At 45.6% G+C, this 14,014-nt stretch overlaps 1 protein-coding gene across 2 annotated transcripts in view; it reads right to left on the bottom strand.

Annotated features, from left to right (window-relative positions):
• LOC130281722 (ribosome-binding protein 1-like) overlaps positions 1-7,771 on the bottom strand; it is a 115,591-nt gene extending 107,820 nt beyond the window's left edge. Inside the window, exons 1-2 of one of the 2 annotated variants that reach the window (XM_056529253.1) lie at positions 7,724-7,752; positions 4,721-4,807 (exon numbers count right to left, since the gene is read on the bottom strand). The gene's annotated coding sequence lies outside the window, so the exon portion shown is untranslated. Of the gene's footprint in view, positions 1-4,720; positions 4,808-7,723 lie in introns of both variants that reach the window. The other variant, XM_056529252.1, reaches the window with a different exon arrangement.
• Between the last annotated feature and the right edge of the window lie 6,243 nt (positions 7,772-14,014).

Raw genomic sequence — 14,014 nt, 5'->3', positions numbered from 1 at the left:
TACCACACCATGACCACTGACTAAACAATACCACCATAATGTATGGAAATAAAAGCCACTATACACAGACCAGTATCACTAATAACACCACAATACGAGGGACATATAAATCTACCACACCATGACCACTGACTAAAAAATACCACCATACTGTATGGAAATAAAAGCCACTATACACAGACCAGTATCACTAATAACACCACAATACAAGGGACATATAAATCTACCACACCATGACCACTGACTAAACAATACCACCATAATGTATGGAAATAAAAGCCACTATACACAGACCAGTATCACTAATAACACCACAATACGAGGGACATATAAATCTACCACACCATGACCACTGACTAAAAAATACCACCATACTGTATGGAAATAAAAGCCACTATACACAGACCAGTATCACTAACACCACCACAATACAAGGGACATATAAATCCTCCACACCATGACCACTGACTAAACAATACCACCATACTGTATGGAAATAAAAGCCACTATACACAGACCAGTATCACTAATAACACCACAATACAAGGGACATATAAATCTACCACACCATGACCACTGACTAAACAATACCACCATACTGTATGGAAATAAAAGCCACTATACACAGACCAGTATCACTAATAACACCACAATACAAGGGACATATAAATCTGACACACCATGACCACTACCATTACCACTGACTAACACTGCTATATTGTTATTGAATAAAAACCAGTACAGTATACAAAATATCAATAACCCTACACAGGAATAGATTTGAGCTGTACACAGGGGCTGCAGACCATATAAGTCATTATAGTTACATACTCACGGGGCGTCTACTATGATCTGAGTCGTTCACTTTTCTCTTTCTTCTCCATCTGTCCTGGGTCATCATGAAGATTTCTCCCGATCACAACTCGTCTTCACCGAATCTGCCAGACAGACATTTTAGGATTCTCGCTACAGCAAAATCCTCACCTCTATACAAACCCCCTATATGCCTTACACTGCCCCATATAGTAGTCCCTTCTGTGCCCTATATAGTATTAGGCCCCAACATTGTCCTCATACATTATAATGCCCCCTCTCATTGCCCCCATATAATATAATGCCCCCTAACATTGCCCCCATATATAGTAATGCCCCCTCACATGACCCCCCATATATATAGTAATGCCCCCTCATATAGTAATGCCCCTCACATTGCCCCCATATATAGTAATGCCCCCTCACATGACCCCCCCCCATATATAGTAATGCCCTCTCACATGGCCCCCACAAATAATAATGCCCCCTCACATGGCTCCCACACATAATAATGCCCCCCTCACAGGCCCCCCACACATAATAATGCCCCCCCTCACATGTCCCCCACATATAATAAGGCCCCCTCACATGTCCTCCACATATAATAATGCCCCCCTCACATGTCCTCCACATATAATAATGCCCCCTCACATGTCCCCCACATATAATAATGCCCCCTCACATGTCCCCCACATATAATAATGCCCCCTCACATGTCCCCCACATATAACAATGCCCCCCTCACATGTCCACCACATATAATAATGCCCCCTCACATGTCCCCCACATGTAATAATGCCCCCCTCACGTGTCCCCCACATGTAATAATGCCCCCCTCACATGTCCCCCACATGTAATAATGCCCCCCTCACATGTCCCCCACATATAATAATGCCCCCTCACATTTCCCCCACATATAATAATGCCCCCTCACATGTCCCCCACATATAATAATGCCCCCCTCACATGTCCCCCACATATAGTAATGCCCCCCTCACATGTCCCCCACATATAATAATGCCCCTCTCACATGGCCCCCACATATAATAGTGCCCCCTCACATATTAATGCCCCCCTCACATGTCCCCCACATATAATAATGCCCCCCTCACATGTCCACCACATATAATAATGCCCCCTCACATGTCCCCCACATGTAATAATGCCCCCCTCACATGTCCCCCACATGTAATAATGCCCCCCTTACATGTCCCCCACATGTAATAATGCCCCCCTCACATGTCCCCCACATATAATAATGCCCCCCTCACGTGTCCCCCACATGTAATAATGCCCCCCTCACATGTCCCCCACATGTAATAATGCCCCCTCACATGTCCCCCACATATAATAATGCCCCCTCACATTTCCCCCACATATAATAATGCCCCCTCACATGTCCCCCACATATAATAATGCCCCCCTCACATGTCCCCCACATATAGTAATGCCCCCCTCACATGTCCCCCACATATAATAATGCCCCTCTCACATGGCCCCCACATATAATAGTGCCCCCTCACATATTAATGCCCCCATCACATGGCCCCCACACATATTAATGCCCCCTCTCATGGCCCCCTCACATATTAATGCCCCCCTCACATATTAACGCCCCCCTCACATATTAATGCCCCCCCACACATTAATGCCCCCACATACAATAATGCCCCCTCACATGGCCCCCACATATAATAATGCCCCCTCACATATTAATGCCCCCATCACATGGCCCCCACACATATTAATGCCCCCTCTCATGGCCCCCTCACATATTAATGCCCCCCTCACATATTAACGCCCCCTCACATATTAATGCCCCCCTCACATATTAATGCCCCCTCACACATTAATGCCCCCACATACAATAATGCCCCCTCACATGGCCCCCACATATAATAATGCCCCCTCACATGGCCCCCTCACATATTAATGCACCCTCACACACATATGCCCCCTCACACACATATGCCCCCTCATATAGTAATGCCCCCATATATGGAGGTCATGTGAGGGGGCATTACTTATATGGGGGCATTACTATATATGGGGGCCATGTGAGGGGCATTATTATGTATGGGAGGCATGTGAGGGGGCATTACTTATTGGTGGCAAAGTTAGGGGGGCATTACTTATTATTACTTTGCCCCCATATAAGTAATGCCCCCTCACTTTGCGCCCATATAAGTATGCCCCCGTCACTTTGCCCCCATATAAGTAATGCCCCCTCACATAATAATGCCCCCAGCAAAAAACCAAAAAAAAAAAACACTCACCTCTGTCTCGTTCCCCCGCAGCTCTTGTTCTCTCCTCTTCTCTCCTGTGCTGACAGCCTCTGCAGAGCCGCTGCCGCACAGGAAGCCCGGGATGGAGTGACAGGACGGAGCTGCCGGCTCCTTCCTGTTACGTCAGCTGCCGCACCGAGTGCACGCTCAACGCTGTGTGCGTCTTAAAGGCGCACTCAGTGTTAAAAGCTGCGGTCGCTCGGAGATTCGGGACAGGTGTTCCGGTACTGCTGGCGTCCCGGATCCTTCCCCTGCTGGCCCAGTCGCAAGGGGAACGATGGGGCCCGCAGGTGAAGCGTCCGGTTGTGCACATGCAGGGACCGTGCCAGCACCGGTCCCAGCATGTTGCAACCCTATTTTAATGCAGGGGCCTGGAGCTGCCGCTCCATCCGCCCCTACGTTAATCCGGCCCTGCCATAAATGTTGGCACTCCTGAAATGTTTCAAGAAAATTAAGTATTTCTCACAGAAAAGGATTGCAGTAACACGTGTTTTACTATACACATGTTTAGTTTCTTTGTGTGTATTGGAACTAAACCAAAAAAGGGAGGAAAAAAAGCAAAATGGACATACTGTCACACCAAACTCCAAAAATGGGCTGGACAAAGTTATTGGCACCCTTAAAGGGGTACTCTGGTGCTAACACATCTTATCCCCTATCCAAAGGATAGGGGATAAGATGTTTGATCGCGGGAGTCCCGCAGCTGGGGACGCCCGCGATCATGCACGCGGCACCCCGTTAGTAATCAGTCCCCGGAGCGGGGACTGATTACTAACGGGGTGCCGCATGCATGATCGCAGGCATACCCAGCTGTGGGACCCCCGCAATCAGGCATCTTATCCCCTATCCTTTGGATAGGGGATAAGATGTGTAAGCACCGGAGTACCCCTTTAACTTAATATTTGGTTGCACACCCTTTGGAAAAAAATTACTGAAATCAGTTACTTTCTATAACCATCAATAAGCTTCTTACACCAAGAAACACAGAATGTGGCGGCAAATAAGAACCATTTGGCCCATCTAGTCTGACCAATAATCTGAATCCTATCAATAGTCCCTGGCCCTATCTTATATGAAGGATAGCTTTATGCCTATCCCATGCATGTTTAAACTTCTTCACTGTATTTGCAGCGACCACTTCTGCAGGAAGGCTATTCCATGCATCCATTACTCTCTCAGTAAAGTAATACTTCCTGATATTACTTTTAAACCTTTACCCCTCTAATTTAAAACAATGTCCTCTTAATAGTTTTTCTTCTTTTAAATATGCTCTCCTCCTTTACTGTGTGGATTCCCTTTATTTATTTAAGAGTTTCTATCATATCCCCTCTGTCTCTTCTTTCTTCCAAGCTATACATGTTAAGGTCCTTTATCCTTTCCCTGTAAGTATTATCCTGCAATCCATGTACTAGTTTAGTAGCTCTTCTCTGAACTCTCTCTAGAGTATCTATATCCTTTTGGAGATACGTCCTCTAGTACTGCGCACAATACTCCAAGTGAGGTCTCACCAGTGTTCTGTACAGTGGCATGAGCACTTCTCTCTTTCTACTGCTTATACCTCTCCCTCTACATCCAAGCATTCTGCTAGCATTTCCTGCTGCTCTATTACATTGTCTTCTTACCTTTAAGTCTTCTGAATGTGATGCATGTGATGCTCCTTTAAACTCACCTGGGGCAAGTAACAGGTGTGGGCAATATAAAAATCACACCTGAAAGCAGATAAAAAGGAGAGACGTTTACTTAGTCTTTGCATTGTGTGCCTGTGTGTGCCACACTAAGCATGGACAACAGAAAGAGGAGAAGAGAACTGTCTGAGGACTTGAGAACCAAAATTGTGGAAAAATATCAACAATCTCAAGATTACAAGTCCATCTCCAAAGATCCAGATTTGCCTTTGCCCACAGTGTGCAACATTATCAAGAAGTTTGCAACCCCTGGCACTGTATCTAATCTCCCTGGGTGTGGACAGAGGAGAAAAATTGATGAAAGGTGTAAACGCAGGATAGTCCGGATGGTGGATAAGCAGCCCCAAACAAGTTCCAAAGATAAAAAACTGTCCTGCAGGCTCAAGGAGTATCAGTGTCAGTGCAAACTATCTGTCACATTTAAATGAAATAAAATGCTATGGCAGATGGCAGGAAACCCAGGTGGACCCCACTGCTGACACACAGACCTAAAAAAGTAAGACTACATTTTGCCAAAATGAACTTGAGTAAGCCAAAATTCTTCTGGGAAAACGTCTTGTGAACAGATGAGACCAAGATAGAGCTTTCTACTCTTTACCGAAAATGGAATGAGGCATACAAAGAAAAGAACACAGTACCTACAGTGAAATATGGTGGAGGTTCAATTATGTTTTGAGGTTGTTTTGCTGCCTCTGGCACTGGGTGCCTTAAATGTGTGCAAGGCAGCATGAAATCTGATAATTACCAACACATTTTGGGTCGCACTGTACAGCCCAGTGTCAGAAAGCTGGATTTGTGTCCGAGATCGTGGGTCTTCCAGCAGGACAATGACCCCAAACATATATCAAAAAGCACCCAGAAATGGATGGCAACAAAGCGCTGGAGAGTTCTGAAGTGGCCAGAAATGAGTCCAGATCTAAATACCATTAAACACCTGTGGAGAGAGCTATTTTTTCCACAGAGTGTGCAACCTCAGGTATGGATTATATCTGCATCACATCTGCATTTAGAAACTTTTGAGAGGGGAAGCGCCATACAACACCATACAAGTCCTATTTTTATGGTAGCAGTCCCAACAGAGAAACCTCACTGTTGAATTTACACATTACCAAGTGACCTTTGGTTGTTTGGGAAGGACGTTTTGGCAGCTGACCTCTATATCACCAGTGAGTCTACAGGCACATTTAGGTGTTGTGCTCTAAGCCCAATGCTATCTGGTAAGCAGTGAACCAACTAACGCACTGTGTGAACGTATCTCCTGATTTTCTACACTAGGAACGCACATTTTTCTTTTTTAAAGATATTAGTAAATGTTAGTCGTATTTGCCAATATTCAGAGATTCCCTATTGATTTATAATGCTAAGCCATAGTACTCTTAACTTTCAGTTCATTGGTGTAACTTAATAATATTTTATAAGCTATCGGTGCCCTTTTATTTGGTAAAGGTGCCTCTGGGCATCCTTAACCAACAGGTTCAGGTTGTGACTCTTATTGTGATAATGATCATCATCTGTTTTATCTTTGACATCTTTTGACCACAATGTGAAAAGTTTCAGAAAAAAAGAAATATTTATTGATCTATAGCATTGTACTGTAAATCCCCCAGAACAGTGCCAGTCTGTTTAGTCTAAGCATAGTTCAGTCAAAGGGTGCGTTCACACTGCGGAAAGCACACTGAATTTCCACTCGCAAAAGCAAGATACAGCCTTGAAGCTGCCGTCGGCTGTAGGATCCCCCGGCACTGCACAATCACTATTGACGGCTATGCAGTGCTCACGGAATTCCACACAAAGAATGAATATGTTCATTCACTGTGTGGAACAATTTCAGTGGTGGAATTGTCCACGACTGAAATTGCTCGGTGTGAACGGGTCTAGCAGAAACACATTTACACTGATGTAAAAGTTCACCGCGCTAGCAGAATTCCACCTGCAAAATTCTGTGGGAATTGCGTAGTGTGAACACACCCTAAGGGCATAGCAAAGATGAACTTGTGAGCAGGTGCTGCCCCGTGATTGGCAAGAGAAGTAAGGTAAAGGAAGTTCAGGTGTGGGTACTGCTGACAAATAAGATAGCTCTGGTTTTGCCCCTGAAATGGATAGAATAAGAAATAGCTGAGCCTTAGGGTTATTGTAACAAAACTATGCAAATTTTAAAACCATGCTATAGATCTGCATCTAACCAGCAACTTCAGATTTCAAATACATTGATATTTTTTATTTTAATACGACCATAATCTTCTCCAAAATTGACAGGTGCATCTCCACAATAATTGGATTTTCCATTGCAGATTTACCTGTGGAAATGCTTTGGATTTCCTGCAGCGGAGATATATCCAAGACTGATCAATGCTGTAAGGCTCCTGGCTATGACGCAAGTGTTGGTAATGAGTCTATTTGCTGTGAGCACCTGTCTTAACTTGAGTATTTAAGTGCATGTTTATTGCTATATAAGTCTAGAGATATTGTCTGTTTTTCGGGACTTTAAAATCTGAGACACGCAAACGTAGCCATACGCTGTGAAATCTGATGCTAAGCAAATATTAGCTATTTGCAATGCAAAGTACTCATATTTGACTATAAGTTATAAAATGTGACACTAAGCAAATATTAGCTATTTACACGTAATGAAAAGTTAAAGGGATTTTCCCACAAAGGAAAGTTGGTAACAAAGTTAGCACAATCAGATGTTACCAACAAACATACAGTGGTCCCCCAACATACGTTGGCCACAACATGCGATTGTTTCCACTTACGATGGGCTATCAGAGACCATTGCCAGTTTAATACAGCATTAACTTATGATGCTATGTCAGCGCCATTAGCAGCTACCCAAGGGCACTGATTGTTACAGCTGCCGCCAGACTGCTTAGTAAGGTCTCTGTCACATCGCGCCCACATACCAGTAAGGAAGAGACACAATGAGAAGTATTTACTCACTTTCTGTGCTACTCTGTGTCCAAGGTTCTCTACATGTCTTCCATGTTGGGCCCACCTCATCAGTGTTCTGCAGGCTGATTAGATAAGGCTGCTGGGCACTGATCCAATCACCCTCCCTCTTTCCAACATCACAATGACATCACAGACCCTAGAGGTCCAGCGTTACTGTGAAGTGGAAAAGTAAAGTTTTGCTGCAGTGTAGAAATGCAGTCTCCGCAAGCTCAGAAGTCTCCTACCCAGACCCGATCTCTTTGTAGGTGCAGTAAAGTTCAAGCACATCCCACACACACCCCATATTCTTTTTCTATTCCCTTAAGCTGGAGAACTACAAGTCCCAGCATGCCCTGACTGCTACAGACCTTCAAGAACTGCTCAGATATTTAGTTTTCCTTCTAACTGTAAAGCAGTCCAATGCTGGAATCTCTGCCTGTTCTCTGCCTGTTCTGCAAAGTTCATGTTGAGAGATAATGGACATTACTCTTGCTGAGGCAACCATACCAAAGTTTAGCAAGTCCGTGCACAACGCCTTTTCTTACTTTAGGTGGACATTTCTGGTGCTTTTACTAGTTTTTCATAGAGTTATGGATACAATGGTCATCCCTAAACCAATAATATTGTATGTTGGGGGACCTCTGTATATGTAAGATTAGGAGTAGATAGTGTGCTGTGTTTTAGGTAAAATGACCTACATCCCTGTACTGTTCTTCTCCCCATGGATCTGATTACTTCCTGGTTTCCTATTTGAACTATGACCCTGCTGCTCCCATGCACACTTTCCCATAATGCTCTTTGCTTGCTTATACAGTAGATACTTAGGGGGAGATAGCCCATAGCAACCAATCAGATAGCTTTATTTGTTTTTCAAAATGAAAGAAGCAACTTTTCCTCTGGACAGGTTTTGACAAATCTCCCCCTTGATTTTTGCCATGATTTAGACAATAGCACAGTTGCTATGGGCAACTGGTCAACTTTTTCTCTATACAAGTTTTAACCCCTTAAGGACGAAGGACATACTCAAACGACCCCTTTTCCGAGTCCTTAAGGACTCAGGACGTTTGAGTATGTCAAATCTGTCAAATCCCGGCCCCCCGGCGCTAGCTGGAAGGGAGCCGGTGCCCGATGCCTGCTGAAATCGTTCAGCAGGCATCGCGGCATATCGGCCAGGGGGGTCATGATGACGCCCCATGTCGGCGATTGCAGCGCATCGCTCGTCAATTCAGACGAGCGATGTGCTGCGATTCCGTTCCGGCGGGGATCGGAGCCGGATGTCTGCTGATTTCATTCAGCAGACATCCCAGCAGTGTGCCGGAGGAGGTCCGGAGGACTTCCTATACCGGCGATCGCTGCAGGACGCCGTTAAGTTTTAACCGGCGTTCTGCAGCAGTTCCGGGTCATCAGGGTCACGTGTGACCCTGTGACCCGGATATAGATGATGAATGGTGGTGTAATATACACTACCAATCATCATCAGTGCTGTACTGGGGGCTGGCATTGTTGCCACCCCCCACTACAGTGTGATTGGGTGGCCAAAGTGACCACCACCAATCACATAGTAATGGGAGGGGATGGTGGGGGCTAGGAGCATGTTGATCTGTTCTGCCCACCATTCCAAAGGGATCTGGTGAGCAGGACAGAGCCCCGTGCTGCCCACCATCCCCTCAGTTGAAAAAAGTGCCCCTTGCCCCCTTTCTGTGGCCCCTTGGCAAAGAAATCACCCAGGGTTAGCTTTAGATTAGGTAGGGACAGGTTAGGGTTAAAAAAAAAAAGTGTTTTGTTTTGTTCCAGCGTACCTCAGTGGGTGTCCGTGGGTCCGTAGCACCTTTAGCTGCGTGACCCCGGACCTGCTGGGTCGCTGCGGTCTGCCGCCAGCGTTTTTCTTTTGGCGCAGATCTTTTTTTTTTTTTTTCTTCACCTAAGCGTGTGTGTGGACCCTCTTAGTTATAAAAGAGCTGTCCGCCACCGTTTGTTAAAGCCCAGTTTTTTTTTTTGTGGTGCCGGCGCTTTTTTCGGGTTTTCTAGCGCTTTTTTTCACCCATAGGCGGTCCGTGCCACCAGTAGCAGGCGTGTACTGTGTGACCGGACCGTACCTGTGTGTGCGGCGTGCCTCACCGATGTCAGTGATTTATCACTGATCAGCGTTTATTTTTGGGTTCAGGTGCATTTTTTCGGGGTTAAGCGTTTTTTTTTATTTTATTTTTTGTTTTTTTTTGTGTGGGGGTCTGTGAAAAAGCCACCAGCCATTGTTCTGGGCTGAGTGGCCGGACCCCCTACTGACGCCACAAGCGCTAATCAGTGCGCACACCACTGATTAGATAAATGCTTTTTTTTTGGCGCAGGGCTTTTTTACGCTAGAAGTCCCCCTTTTTTTTTCTTTTTTAAAGTCCCCTTTTTATTTATTTTTTATTTTCTGTTAGGGCGGGTTAGTTTAGTTAGGTTAGGTTAGGGCGGGTTAGGGCGGGATAGGGAGGTAGTATCGCAGCACACCACACGCAGCACATACACAAATAAAGCTATTCCCCCCCCCCCCCCCCCACACACACACACCCGTATCCACATTAGAGTAGGGAAATGGAAATGGCCCACAGAGTGTTTTCGGCGGAGGAGGCATTAGCCATACTTGCCTTCGACTCTGAAAGCATCTCTGAGGACGATGAAGACCCCACCTTCCTTATTTCATCGTCCTCCTCATCATCTAGTTCAGATGATGAGCCACCAAGGCGGCAAACTCGCCGCCGTGTGGTGCCGCAAACCTCCTCTGCCTTTGACCCTGTACCCCATGCTAGTATGAGTCCCCCTGGCGCTCATACTAGTGAAGCCCCCCAGCCACGTTCACTGGTACATCGTACCGGCGAACTTGTCTGGACTCAGCCAGCGGACCACGAGCCCGTGATTCCTGAGTTTGTTGGCGACTCTGGAATCAAAATTAACATTGTCGGGTTCAGTTCACTGAAATGGACTTTTTCGGTCATTTTTTCAATGACGACTTTGTTAATTTGATGGTTACACAGACGAATCTGTATGCCCAACAGTTCGTTGCCGCTAACCCGGGCTCATTTTTAGCTAGACCCAGCGGCTGGACTCTAGTCGATGCAGCCGAAATGAGGACCTTTTGGGGCCTCGTGCTGCATATGGGTCTAGTTAAAAAACCCAGTGTCAGGCAATACTGGAGTGGGGACGTCCTTTACCAGACACCCCTCTACAGTAGGGCCATGACACGTCCCTGGTTCGAGGTCATTCGGAGATGTTTGCATTATGCTGATAATGCGGCATGTCCCCCCCGAACTGATCCTGCGTATGACCGCCTGTATAAAATCAGGCCGGCCATCAATCAATTCGGGGCCAGATTTTGGGAGGCCTATGTCCCGGGACGGGAGGTCGCTATTGATGAGTCTCTCATCAGCTTTAAGGGGAGACTCAGCTTCCGTCAATACATCCCTACCAAGCGAGCGTGGTATGGCGTGAAGATGTATAAACTTTGCGAGAGTACCTCCGGGTACACTTGCAAGTTTATAGTGTATGAGCGACGAGATTTCCGTTTTGAACCCCCAGAATGTCCCCCCACTCTGGGTGTTAGCGGGAAAATCGTTTGGGGCCTTTTGCACCCATTGCTAGATAAAGGTTACCACCTTTACGTGGATAACTTTCATACTAGTATCCCTCTCTTCACATCCCTCGCCGCCAGATCCACGGTCGCTTGTGGGACAGTCCGGAAGAATCAAAGAGACCTTCCGTCCCATCCCCTACATGCTCCTATCCCCCAGGGTGAGTCCCGTGCCTTTTCTCATGAGAACCTGTTGTTGGTCCGGTATAAGAACAAGAGGGATGTCCTTATGCTCACCACAATTCATTGGAACGGCAGCACCCCTGTCCCTGTGTGAGGTACCGCAGGACAGGTCCTCAAGCCCGATTGTATTCTGGACTACAATCGGTATATGGGGGGAGTTGATCTTTCTGATCAAGTCCTCAAGCCATATAATGCCATGCGGAAAACACGTGTATGGTATAAAAAGGTTGCGGTCTACATGGTACAGGTTGCCATGTACAACTCTTTTACACTGTACAAGTACACTGGCAACCCAGGGACATACCTGCAATTCCAAGAGGTAGTTCTAAGGGCCCTCATCTTTGGTGACCACCAAGGAGCGGGTCAGAGCACCTCTGGAACTTTTGGTCCCTGGATCGTCCCGGACCAACACTTTCCAGGTGTGATCCCCAACACTAGAAGGTCGGGACGAACCCAGAAGAAATGCAGAGTGTGTCACAGGAAGGGGAGACGGAGAGACACCATCATTCTGTGTGACACTTGCCCAGATAATCCGGGCCTCTGCATAGGCTGCTTCAGGGAGTATCACACTTCCATGGAGTACTAAATTTTCCATCCTTTGCCCTAATTTTCATTCCCCAGAATTCGGCTCTAATGTACTAGTCCAGGGTACATTGACTTCCAAATTTTATACCAAAATACCCTACCCCCCCTCCCCAAAAAAACAAACAAAAAAAAAACCTTTTTCCCAATACCCCAATATCTTTTGTTTTTTCTTCCTCCTAAAATAATGGGTCATGGGACACAGAGTCAACAGCATTGGAGGTTTGCAGTTGCCTCAAATGCGCAACGCTCTTTCTCCCCACTTGAGCGGGTTGCACATTTGAGGTAACAGAATAGGGACGGCCCCACACATCCCCTTCCCAGAATGATGATTCAGAGTATAGGGTTTGGGGCGGGCATCATTTTTACTTTTGCCTGTACTCTGGGTCATCATTCTTGGAAAATAATTGGCATATCAGTAAAATTGCTATTTTCTTCCCCCCATAGTACACTTCATCCATTCCTGGAAAATAAATGAAGGGAACACCCGTCTGTTCCAAATCTCCACTTTACCCTATACACCTTCCCTAGGGGGTGTACTGTTTGTAATAGGTTCATATGTGGGTGTTCCTTTCTTGTATTTTCCTCTGAATTTATGTAACTGTTAGGTCCGTAACAAACATCCGCCTGAAATGCGAAGAATTCTCGCTGAGCTCTGTCGTATTTCCAGGCGACAATTCGGAGTCACATGTTAGTTGTTCCCAGAAAGATGAAGCAGAGCATAGGTTGAAAATTGCAATTTTCAAAAGCTACCCTTCATCCATTCCTGGAAAATAAATGTAGGAAACACCTGTGAACACCTTAAAAATGTCCTCTTTACCCCTGTACCCATTCCTCAGGGTGGGTACTTTCTGTAATGGTGTCACATGTGGGTGTTTCATTTTTGTACTTTCCTCAGAATGTATGTAACCGTCAGCTACTGATATGCCATAGGCCACAAATACAAACTGACCTCTATAACTTCTGAGCCTTGTTGTGCGCCCGCCCAGCACGTTACACCATATGTGAATGTATTTTTATAGTCAGAGGAAAAAGCCCTAAAAAATTTGTAACCCAATATCTCATATTACCCCTTGTGAAAATTTTAAAAATTGGGTAACCCCAGCATTTTAGTGTAAAAAAATCAAATTTTTCAATTTATGGCCCATTTTTCAAAAAACCTGTGAAGTGTTATTTCCCACTGTACCCATTGTTACGTTCATTGAGGGGTGTAGTTTTGTAAAATGGTGTCACGTGTTTTTTTTTTTTTTTTTTTGCTGTTTTGCTGTTATTGCACAATGGGGGCTTTATAAATGCACATGACCCCCGACTTCAATTTCAAGATGTTTCGGGACACCAGAGATAGATGTATTCGCAACAAGGAAAAATTCCAAACTGCAAAAGTTTTGTTCCCTCCTGGACCACTTGCAGCATGTGGACGGCCTGTCATGAATCTTGGAGAAGGAAATTTCTGTATCTATTTCCACCTCCGGCCTTTATACAGAGAACCTTACTGAAGGTCAAGAGAGAGAACCCTCGGGCGATTCTAATTCTTCCATACTGGCCCAGGAGGGCATGATTCTCCATGATAAGGGAGATATCGGACAACCAATTCTGGCATCTGCCCAAGAGAGTGGATCTATTGTCACAACACGGGATCTATCATCAGGATCTAGACCCATTACACCTAACTGCATGGAGGTGAACTGAGTTTACTGAAGGACAAGGGTCTGTCAGATGAGGTGTTATCGACACTGGAGAAATCAAGCAGACCAGGGACCAAGTGCTACACCAGGGTATGGAATCTATTCAAGTCCATGATCCCTAATAGGGATCCCACAGTCATCGATATCTTGAATTTTTTGCAAAAGGGGTTGAACAAGGGTCTCAAGCAGTCTACATTGAAAGTACAGTTTGCGGCTATAAATTTCTTCTTAGCAGGGAAA

The sequence above is a fragment of the Hyla sarda genome, chromosome 7, assembly GCF_029499605.1.
Source record: "Hyla sarda isolate aHylSar1 chromosome 7, aHylSar1.hap1, whole genome shotgun sequence".
NCBI classification, from domain to species: domain Eukaryota; kingdom Metazoa; phylum Chordata; class Amphibia; order Anura; family Hylidae; genus Hyla; species Hyla sarda.
Note: the sequence above shows the minus strand (reverse complement) of the source record. Positions and strands in the feature narration are given on the sequence as shown.